This window comes from Nicotiana attenuata, chromosome 5, assembly GCF_001879085.1.
Source record: "Nicotiana attenuata strain UT chromosome 5, NIATTr2, whole genome shotgun sequence".
Lineage (NCBI taxonomy): Eukaryota > Viridiplantae > Streptophyta > Magnoliopsida > Solanales > Solanaceae > Nicotiana > Nicotiana attenuata.
The window spans coordinates 26,723,381-26,735,471 of NC_031993.1; the positions used below are offsets into that span (position 1 = coordinate 26,723,381).

The 12,091-nt window shown below is 39.8% G+C and overlaps 1 protein-coding gene across 1 annotated transcript in view; it reads right to left on the minus strand.

The window, feature by feature from the left end:
• Positions 1-11,893, minus strand: part of LOC109225550 — a 13,729-nt gene extending 1,836 nt beyond the window's left edge. Inside the window, exon 1 of the mRNA XM_019390255.1 lies at positions 11,688-11,893. The gene's annotated coding sequence lies outside the window, so the exon portion shown is untranslated. The remainder of the gene's footprint in view (positions 1-11,687) is intronic.

Genomic DNA, 12,091 nt, shown 5'->3' on the forward strand with positions numbered 1-12,091 from the left:
GAGGGGGGGGGGGAGGTTGAGTCCCACACCAATGGGATGTGGATTTCCTAGGCTTCTTACATGCTCTTGAGCAATTCTCATGAGCTAGCTTTTGGAGTTGAGTTAGGCTCAAGGTCCATTTATCAGCTACAACATTGTATCTTGGTAAAAAAAATGTATAAATTGGAAGCCGATTGCCAATACTACTACAAAAAAGGATATATATGATGGTAGCTGATTTCAAATTTTCAATATACATGACACTTTAGCAGAAAACCGATTTATTGCTTAATGCCTATTGTTAAATTCTGAAAAGGAACAAGAAGTTAAATAATTAAGAAGCAAAGAAGCTTACCCGTTTCTATTACTGGAGATTGTGTCTTGATATACAACAAAGCGAGATCTAGGACAATTAATTAGGAGATGTTGGAGTCCAGAACCTAACAAAACAAGTAAACTTTTAAGTGTTGTGGAAAGACTGGGATGAGAAACAAAACGGAATCGGATTTTAGTAACAAAACAGGTTTTTTGTATGAGAGTTGCTTGAAATCAGTGTTTGTGATGGAAATGAACGAGTCAAGGAAAATGTATATATAATATATAGGGAAACCGTGTTTATTGACCATTCCCATCTTAATTATAATATTCATCAAAAATAACAAGGGTAATTTAATGGAAATTAATATTGCAAATTAACAGAAACTATCTTACCCGCGTCTTTCAATAATACTTGATCTATATATGTTGCATTGTAGCTTATTGATTGGCCTTGTGACATAATCTTGATTTAAGTCATAGTATATGTTGCTTGACTGTGTTTAAAAAAAAAAAGAACAAAAAAAGAGACTATATTTCTTGCCGCCAAAGCAATCGGCTCAGCTTTTGATTTATATATGCTGGGAAAACAAAAAGAAATTAAAATCTTTGCAAGTCATTTGGTTATAACCTTATCTCTTTTGAGCAAATTAAGGAACGTTGATATCCATCTGAAAGGACTTAGCCCAATTTCATTTGACTGTATACTGAGTCACACACGTACTACTCCTCCTAGGGGTGTTCATAAAAATCCGAAAAATCGAAACCAAACCGAAAACCAAACCAAACCGACCGAAAAACCGATACTTTTTGGTTTGGTTTGGTTTTGGTTTTGAATTTTAAAAACCATTCAAATTTGATTTGGTTTTGGTTTTAATCAGAAAAATCGAAAAAAACTGAACCAAACCGACTATAGGAGTAGCTTATTTCAATTTATTTTTACACACACACACACACACACACACACACACACCACACATATATATATATATATATATATATAATATTAATTATATTATATATATATATATATATATATATATATATATTATTATATATTATATATATACGTTAATAATTATTATTACACACACACCACACAATGATTGTGTGTGTGTATTTTTATACAAAGTTTTTAAAATTTTTATGGTGAACGTTAATAATTGCACTTTTAGTATAGTTTTTTACTTTTACATTGATTGATAGTTTTTATTTTGTTAAGTGTAAGAATCCGTTTTCGTGTTAAAAATAATATATTTTTTAGTTGAGTCCTTAAATTATTCATCACTATTTGATTCAATTATCATCAATATATCTTGGTAAATAATAGATTTCTCAAAGGGCAATTGATTTGATAGTGTTACGTTGAAAATGTGGTCGCCGAAATATGTTTTGGTAGTGTATGTCTTATATTTATGAAAAAAAACCGACAAATAACCGAAAAAATCGAAAAACCGACAAAACCGACATAAACTGAATCGAGAAAAAACCGACTTAATTGTTTGGTTTGTTCTAATATTTGAAAAACCGACTACTTGGTTTTGGTTTCTTTTAGGAAAAAACCGATCCAAACCGAACCATGAACACCCCTACTCCCTCCCGTCCACAATAAGTGATTTTTTTGTGGTCCAAAATAAGTGATTTATTCAGATTTCAAGAATGAATTAATTATTTTTTCCCTACATTGCCTTGGATAAATTGTGTTGGAGTATGTGTTAGGAGTATTTATTGTGAAGAGATAGTAAAGGTTAATATGGTCAATATCATTGCTAATTAATGTTAAAAGGTGAATTTCTTAGTCTGTGTGAAAACAACAAAAAAGTCACTTATTGTGGACCGGAGAGAGTAAGTACTACTCCCCGGTCAACAATAAGTGATCAATTTGATTTTTTATTTTGGTTCAAAATAAGTGTCTATTTATATAATCAAGAAAAAAAATTTAATTTGTTTTCCCAAAATTACCCTTACGTACGTATCCCTAAAAAGTCATCTCCTCACATTTGAGAAGAGAAGTAAGTGCTACTATTACTATTGGTGCAACAATTAATGAAGGGTAGTTTAGTCACACTAACTATTTTCGTCTAGAATTTAGTATTTTCTTAATGGGTGTGTCCAAAACAATTGGTTACTTATTATGGACCGAGTGTGATGACCCGCCATGTCATCATGCCACATATGCGCCATTTGACATATATTAATGCCATGTGGAAGCTTACATAGAAGAAGGCTAGTATTTGCGAGAAGATTCTAGAGAAGTATGGACATTTCCTTAGGAAGAACCTAGATCCTTATGGATTTGCTAGGAAAGTCCTTGGAATCTTCTAGGGTTATAAAAGAATTCTAGAGAAAGCCCTTATCTTGTAAATATTAAAGACTTGGTGTAATAATTAATATTTACACACTAGCCCCTAGGAGACTAATATATAAAGAGGGGGGGGGGGGGGGGCTCATTCATTTGTAATCACCAAGCAAACAATTCAAGTTCTCTCTAATACAAAGCTCTTCTTTTAACAATTCTCTTGTGTTCTTTTACCATTCTCTTAGCGATCTTGAGTGTAGTAAGGCTTTACTTGGCATAGCAAGAACATGAGCAAGTTGTGCAAGATCGTGGAGCGAGTTGTCAAGTGCCACACGTGTACTTAGTTTAGAACTAAGGACGTGACATCGTGGTATCAGAGCAAAGGTTTGCAACTAAGGGAATGGAGAACGATGGAGAAAATTAACGTTTCTAACACCCAAGCCAACGTCATCCAGGATGTTGCTGGCAAGAGCGACCGTAACAAAAAGAGGAATGCCACCAACAAGAGCCAGGAGGTGCCAACCGAGGTTGTGTCGAACGAAGGGCTTAATCCCAAGAACCATCTGCCACCGAGGCGAGCGAGGATGAAATGGAGGTCCTGCTTGAGGACGTCTCGCTCGGCAAAGAGTGGGTGATGAAGATGAACGCGGGGGATGGACGCCGTGGAGATCTTTGGCCAACGCTTGGGGAGGATGGAAGGCACCCTTAGTGTTTTGAGGGGCACACTCTTGAAAGAGATAGAGAGTATCCGAAATGACTTGGAGGGACGTACACAGAGCGAGATGGAACTAAGGCAAACCATCATGCCTTAGAGTGCAGACTCAGGAGGCTTTGAGTACTATCGATGCTATGAAGGCAAAAGATGGAGTCACTCGAGGAGCATGTCAATGCTGGCGTGACCGAGGCAGCTAGCAATGTTGTAGTGACGAGGGAGCCAAGATTGAGGCTCCCAAATCCCCGGTGTTCAAAGGTGTTCGTGATGCACAAGAAGTGGAAAACTTCATTTGGCACATTGGGAGAACTACTTCAGGCACAGAAAATTGAGGGACGACGAGACCAAGATCAACACTGTCGTGTTGTATCTCTCAGAACTTCCATGTTATGGTGGAGAAGGAAGATGGCCGACATGGATAAAGGTCTATGTACTATTAGCACGTGGGACCAGTTATAAGCCGAGTTCACAGCGACAATTCTTTCCAAACAATGTCTTGTACGAGGCAAGGCGCAAGCTCAGGGAGTTGAAGCAAACAGGGAGCATACGTGCTATGTCAAGCAATTCACTACCCTTATGCTTCAAATTCCCAACCTGACCAATGATGAATTGTTGTTCCACTTCATGGACGAGTTTCAAAATTGGGCTAAACAGGAGTTACAACGTCGGCAAGTCGCGGATATAGACCAAGCCATAGTAGAGGCTGAATCATTGATGGGAATTTCAGGCATGACAAGCACGACAAAGGCAAAGGCAAGGAGTTAAAGGTTAGCTATGTCAAAGGTGGGGGAGACCGTGGCAAAGGCAGGAGATACAACAACAATACTCGAAGACTCAAGATTCCAAAAATCGAGTGGCCGTCAGAGCTACGCCGAGAAGAAGGCGCAGGCCGAGAAGAAGAAATGCTATATATGCGGAGGGCACACGGCTTAAGGAAATTGTCCTGACCTCAAGAGCAACGGAAGGAGCAGCCACAAGGAGAGAGTCCGGGAACCGCACAGTTGGGTATGATCGGATTATGTGGTGATGTCACAAAGCAAGCTATCCAACCTACCGAGAATGGAAATCAGTACGTGGATCTCACCATCAACAACAAGCCCGCTCGTGCAGTGGTGGATACTGGAGAAACTCATAATTTCGTGATTGGGCTGCCGCAAAGACACTAGAATTGAAGCTTGCTCCAACCAACTCTCGCGTCAAGACCGTGAATGCCGAGGTACAAAATGCTCGTGGGGTAGCTAATGGAGTTGGTGTCAAATTGGGAGCTTGGAAAGGTATGACAGACTTTACTGTAACCGCTATGGATGTCTTTGACATCATATGGGGCAAGAGTTCTTTAGACATTGTCATACTTTTGATCGACCCCTACCTCCAACATCTCTTGGTTATGGAACGAGAAGGAGCTTGCATGGTACCTACAATGACTATTACCACACGGACAGATCCAAGCACAAACTCTCAACTATGCGGTTGTCAAGGGGATCAAGAAGGGGACCAACGTTCGTGGCAACCATTGTAAGTCTGGAGAAAGAAAAAGATATTTTCAAGAATAGTGGCCGCCTTGCATGAGAAGTTGCTTGAGGAAAACAAAGATGTCATTGCCGAGGAGTTGCTAAGAACTTGCCGCCTATGCGAGAGGTGGATCACAAGATTGAGTTGGAGCCAGGGCTAAGCCACCCGCATTTGCCCCATATCGTATGGCACCGCCCGAGCTAGAGCAGCCCAGGAAACAATTGAAAGAGCTTCTAGATGCTGTCACATTTGCCCATCAAAGGCACCTTTTGGCGCACCAGTATTGTTCCAGAAGAAGAAAGATGGATCATTGCGTTTGTGCATAGACTACCGGGCACTTAATAAGGTCTCAGTGGAAGAATAAGTACCTGATTCCCGCTCATTTTCTGACTTGTTCGATAGACTTGGGCAAGCCAAGTACTTTACCAAGGTGGATCTTCGAAAGGGCTACTACCAGGTTCGCATTGCGGAAGGGGATGAGCCAAACACATCATGTGTGACGAGATATGGAGCCTTTGAGTGGTTGGTGATTGCCCTTAGGCTTAACCAATGCACCGGTCACATTTTGCACCCTCATGAACAAGATTTTCCATCCCTACCTTGATCAGTTCGTGGTAGTTCTACCTAGACGAACATTAGTCATCTACAACAACACCTTGGAGGAGCACATGAGCACTTAAGGAAAGGTTTTCCAAGTCTTTGTGGAGAACGAGCTTATACATCAAGAGGGAAAATGTGAGTTCGGCACAATCAAAGGTGCACTTTTGGGCCATGTCATTAGCAATGGTGAGCTGCGCATGGACGAGACTAAGGTACGTGTTTATCAGGAGTGGGGAGGCACCTACAAAGGTAATGGAGTTGAGATCCTTCCTTGGCCTGTCAACTACTATCGTCGGTTCATCAGTGCTACTCAGCAAAGGTCGCACCATTGACTGAGCTACTGAAGAAGAACAAGCCATGGGTCTGGACGGAGCATTGTCAAAAGGCGTTTGAAGACCTTAAGGCAACATGTAACAGAGGAGCCAGTCTTGGCGTTACCTGAGTTTGCCAAGACATTTGAGGTGCACACAGATGCCTCAGACTTCGCCATTGGGGGTGTACTAATACAGGATAAGCATCTTATAGCGTTTGAGAGCCGCAAGTTAAATGAGACAGATAGGCGTTACACGGTGCAAGAGAAGGAAATGACTGCCATTGTGCATTGCCTTCGTACATGGCGACATTATCTACTCGGGTCGAGGTTCGTGGTCAAGACCGACAATATGACTACTAGATTACTTTCAGACGCAGAAGAAGCTCACACCAAAAAGGCTAGGGTAGCAGGATTTCTTTGGCCGAGTTTGATTATGTGATGGAGTACAAGCCGGGTAAAGGTAATGTTGTAGCTGATGCCTTGAGTCGGAAAGCCGACTTGCTGCCATCACTTCAGCAAAGTTGGGGAATATCGTTGTGGGCTATTAAAGAAAGGCATTGCAACATGATCCAGCAGCCAACAACTTATCGAGTTAGCCAACCAGGCAAGACGAGAGTTTTTTGGTAGACGATGGCCTATTGCTTACCACGGTGTCGGGGGTTCTACGTGCCTAAGTTTTGGAGACATTAGACGACGAATCATAAGGGAGAGTCATGACACAATGTGCGGGTTGGTCATCCAGGTCAGCGTCGCAACTAGGGCCTTGTTGAGTCAGTCTACTATTGCCACGTATGCGAGATGACATAGAGTGCTTATGTGGAGACTTCTTGTCTGTCAACAGGACAAGGTTGAACAACAACAGCCCGGAGGACTTTTGGAGCCACTGCCAGTTGCAGAGCGTCCATGGGAGACGTCACTATGGACTTTATCACTTGTCTACCAAAGTCCGATGGTTTATGTACTATTATGGTGGTCGTGGATAGATTTTCCTAAATATGCCACCTTCATATGCCTGCGTCACCAGGTTGCACTGCAAGGAAGCGCACAAGCTATTCTTTTAAGAACGTGTGAAGTAATTGGGGCTTACCAAGGGCATATTATCAGTGATCGGACCCCTTTTTACTGGAAACTTTTTGGAGGAGAGTATTATTCGACGATACTTTGGCACGGAACTGCACTTTTCCACTAGTTTCCACCACCAGGACAGATGGACAAACAGAACGGACGTGTCAATGCTCTTACTAGAATGCTACTTGCAGGCATTATGTAAGCGGCGTAATCAGAAAGATTGGAAGGCTCCTAGACATCGCCCAATTTCTCTTATTAACTTGCAACGGAGTGAGTCCATGGGGCGGACCCTATTTGAGCTACACAGGCATCAACAACCAAATCCACATTCATACCAGCTAGCGTAGTCGAGGGAAGAGTTTGGGGGTTTTCCATATGTCCAAGGGATGGAGGAGCAGCTTGACACTGGTAAGTCCTACTTGGATAGGCCATCTAAGAAGGATGAAGAGTCTTGCGGACCTTAAACGGCCCCACGAATATAGAGTTTGGGACATGGTCATGGTGAAGTTTAACACCAAACAGATTTCAATGGCACTACGGCGGCATGCAGTCAGAATTTTGATTCGCAAGTATGAGGGTGCCATTTTAAGATCGTCGCCAAGGTAGGCAAGATTCTATCAAAAGCTTGACATGTCCATACGTATTCTTTACAGATCTACCATGTCTTCGTGTGCACAGCATGCTTAAAGCCATATCATGAAGATTAAGGAGATCCGAGTAGGGGCCAATCCAAGTCGAAGCGCCAATTAACTACACCCCTCACCATGATTGGGAGTTGAGGCTATTATGGGGTATTACCAGGGCCAGTTGAAAACAAGGTCAAAAGACCACCGCTATAGTTCCTCGTCCATTGGAAAGGCAATCACCGAGGAGGGCCACGTCGGGAACGATATGAAGGACTCATGTGGCAATTCAACAATAAAGATCGCGAGAGTTTACTGTCCAGCGCAGGCATTTGCGCCGCGGTCGTTGCAATATTAGAGTGGGAGAGAGACGGTGATGACCCGCCCACACATCATCATCCACATAGCCGCCATTATGGTATTTTAATGCCATGTGGAAGCTTACATAAAGAAGAAGGCTAGCCATTTAAGAGAAGAATTATCTAGAGAACAGTCTGGGAATTCTTAGGAAGAACCCTAATCCTTATGGATTTGCTAAGGAAAGTCCTTGGAATGCTCTTTAGGCTTGTAGAGAATTCTAGAGAAGGCCCGATTATCTTGGTAAATATATTAAAGGACTTGTTGTAACAATTAGATTTAACACACTCTAGCCCTAGGCAGACTAGTATATAAAGGAGGCATTCATTTGTAATATCACCAAGACAAACCAATTCAAGTTCTCTCTAACTACAAAGCTTCCTCTTACAACAATTTCTTGTGTTTTTTCTACCATTTCTCTTAGAGATCTTGAGTTAGTCAAGGCTGATTTCATTAGCAAGAACGTGGGCAGTTGTGCGAGATCGGTGAGCGAGTTGTCAAGTGCCACTACGGTACTTAGTTAAAGAACTAAGGACGTGACCAGGAGGAGTACTCATTTCATCAACCTTAACTGAAACTAATGCTTGACAAACCCAAAGATGTAGGAGATTTCTTTTCTTTCTGATTTTTTTAAAAAACATTTGTTCTAAAAAAATTGTTTTTTCGACAAACTAAACTTTATTTGAAGAAATATATAAGAATTCTTATGAGTTAATTTTGGACAAGTTCACTTCAAGTTGATTAAAAAATTACTCTAGTAAAAATCACTTCTTATTTTTTGGTTTCAAAATTCAATAAAGTCGCTTTCAAGGGATGGTTTGTTGTTTCTTATAAAAGTAATAATAGCTGCCGGAACATTATGTGTCATTCAGGTGCCAATATATGGCCTTGGGCGAGTTCATTTAAAGAATTTAAAATAATTTCCTGCAATATCAGGCAAATTTTTAACTGAAAGGCCCTTTTCTGTATAACTGCAAATTAAATTTTTTTTGGGGTATCTTCAGATTGCTTGTAAATATTTTGGTGTTTCAGGAGAAGTGCAATACACCTTCTCACATAGAGGGGTAAAACTTTATAGAACATTAACCGCAAATCTCTCTTTCCAATCTATTACTCAAATAGAGAGGATATAAGTTTAGACCTAGGTTTGGTCATAGATTCTCAAATTTGTTTTTGAACAATTTTGATTATCAGAATGAAGCTTGCTCTTGATTTTTGAAGATAAAAAAGTGTATTGGACATAAGTTTCAAAAACATATTCTCACCTTTAAAAAAAAATTCTTTTTTTTAAAACCCATGAAAACCCATCGACTATCATGCCCAGATCTCTAAGACTATCCACAATAGGCCGAACAGGTTACATTTATACAATAACATTCATTATATACCGCATACCATACTAGCCTCCCTCGAACATAAATAAATTTGGTAACAAAAATTAATCATTATCTATAATGACATTACATAACACAACTATCAGGATGACCCGAGAAGCGCGAGTATTCATGCATTGTTACAAAATAAATTAAATGGTGAGAACTATTTATAAATTAACAAAAGTTATGAGCAATTTTAAAAAATGTAAATATCATAATTTTGGGCCAAAACCAGCTCTCTTGCAGCTGGTTTTTGTGATTTGGAATTTGCCAAAATGTCAATAAAATCTCTATGGCCAACATGTTTTGCTAAATTAATCCCCAAATAATATCCTTCAGCAAAATCTATTGGCCAAACGGATCCTTGCTCATCAAGATCACTAACTTTTTTTATATTTGAAAATTATTCAAAGGGTGATGCATATTGACCTGGGTTCTCTCATATGTCTGGCTGCATTTTCTATCTAATAACCAAAGAAGCAAATATCTTAGTTCGATTCGAGTTCACTAGCGTTCCTGATATATTAACCAAGCAACGTCGATTGTTTTTCCAGTAAGTGGACGAGCAATACCACAACTGCGCTAATTCAAGATAATTGCCAATGTGCCCCCAATCCGTGCACTCGATGGAGAGCTTGTCGTCGCCGGGCTATGATTTAAGAAGAGAAATACGTTAGCGCAAAAATAAAAACAAAAAACTTGTTTGATTACAGAGTGAAATCATCGTAATCAATCCTATATGTTTTGCAGAGACACATATAAGTCACAAAGTATCAGTTACAAAATTACACACTATCTTCCAAAAACATATTCTTGGCGACATTGCACAACATGGGAATTCGACAACACAGTAATAGAATGTGGATCTCTGCTCCCGTTTCAGCCAAGTCCAAATCCTGATCACGACCAAAACAACATGCTTTCTAACTTTGTTAATCAGCATGATGCTAAGTCCTAATAGTTCCTTTAGTTCAATTCACTAGGACCAACAACCACCTGCTTTGTTTTCTGTAATCTGGCACAATGTTAACTTCACCTGATGGTTGTGTGTCGGCAGAGAGAATTAAGCTATTCTCTGAATATTTCGAAGGGACAGATCATACTACAAGGGGAGAAAAAGACGACCACTTCAAATTGCAACTAAATTGTTGCCTTTAGCGTGGTACCCTCTTGTCTTCTATTCCAGTCCTTTCTCCGTTGACGCTGTTCTCGTCTTCTGCTAACTCTGAATTGGCAGCTGAAAGGCGTAACGCAGAGACTCCTCAGGTCTGCTTCTTTCCGTGATTAGCACATGCCTCAACTGCGATACTAAAATGACATTTAGGACTTCCCAGTGTCTCTGATCAACTCTGTCTGCCAAGTCATTCATTTCCTGGTGTCAGGAGAAATGGCAAACATATAGTTAATTATTATAGCTTATGGCTTATCCAGAACAGCATGGGAGAATGGACGAGAATGCTACTCTTCTCTTCTCTCCGGATCCAACCTTTCATCTGCTGCGATGGGCTGATAATGTAGTCAGAGACATAATAGACCAAGTTCTCACTACATTATGGACTATTGCCTCGTCTGAATAATAAATCACCCCTTAAAGATGGGACACAAATTTCAAAACTTACTAACATCTATTTCCACATGCTGCATAAGAAACCAACTAATCATTTAGTTTGTCTACGAGCCGAGAGGCAAAGCAGACAATACGTGGACAAGTCCTGCATGAGCAACAGCAGGAGTCAAGCTAATCAAGCCTTAACTACAAAATTCCTCACGTACCCTCCTCTTCAAATCCAGAACTTAAAGCCAAAAGTTACTCAAAACTTGCCAGCACGATAGGTAATAGTTTTAAAGGGAGACAAATGGATTAAAGATTAAAAAGAAAAAAAAAGCGATAACTTTGATGCAGAAAAACCAGTGTTAAGATTTATAGTTTTCACAAACAAAGCATCCGGACTTCTTAGCTGTGAGTGTAAGTGACATCAAGGAAAAATGCTAAGGAGGATATACCTAGAATTAGGATAGAACCAAGGAAAGAGTGATCATTGCAGTTAGGTTTTAGCATTCACTGCTACGGTTGTAGAAAATGCAGACCTTCACCCGGACACACCGTATACATACTTCTAATTTGCAGGGAGGATAACAGTATTAAGAACTTTATTAGACTAGCTAATTAACATATGATTTTGCTTACTTCACGAACAATAGTTCATTCTCTCTTTTGAGTCCCACACCAATGGGATGTGGATTTCCTAGGCTTCTTACATGCTCTTGAGCAATTCTCATGAGCTAGCTTTTGGAGTTGAGTTAGGCTCAAGGTCCATTTATCAGCTACAACATTGTATCTTGGTAAAAAAAATGTATAAATTGGAAGGCCGATTGCCAATACTACTACAAAAAAGGATATATATGATGGTAGCTGATTTCAAATTTTCAATATACATGACACTTTAGCAGAAAACCGATTTATGCTTAATGCCTATTGTTAAATTCTGAAAAGGAACAAGAAGTTAAATAATTAAGAAGCAAAGAAGCTTACCCCGTTTCTATTACTGGAGATTGTGTCTTGATATACAACAAAGCGAGATCTAGGACAATTAATTAGGAGATGTTGGAGTCCAGACCTAACAAAACAAGTAAACTTTTAAGTGTTGTGAAAGACTGGGATGAGAAACAAAACGGAATCGGATTTTAGTAACAAAACAGGTTTTTTGTATGAGAGTTGCTTGAAATCAGTGTTTGTGATGGAAATGAACGAGTCAAGGAAAATGTATATATATATATAGGGAAACCGTGTTTATTGACCATTCCCATCTTAATTATAATTAATGATTGTGTAATGTAGCATTCAATGTCTTTAATTATTCATAATAGCCTCATTATGATTTGAGCATAACGTACAATCTCAAAGGTACTATAAAAGGAGATATATGATCAGTTAGT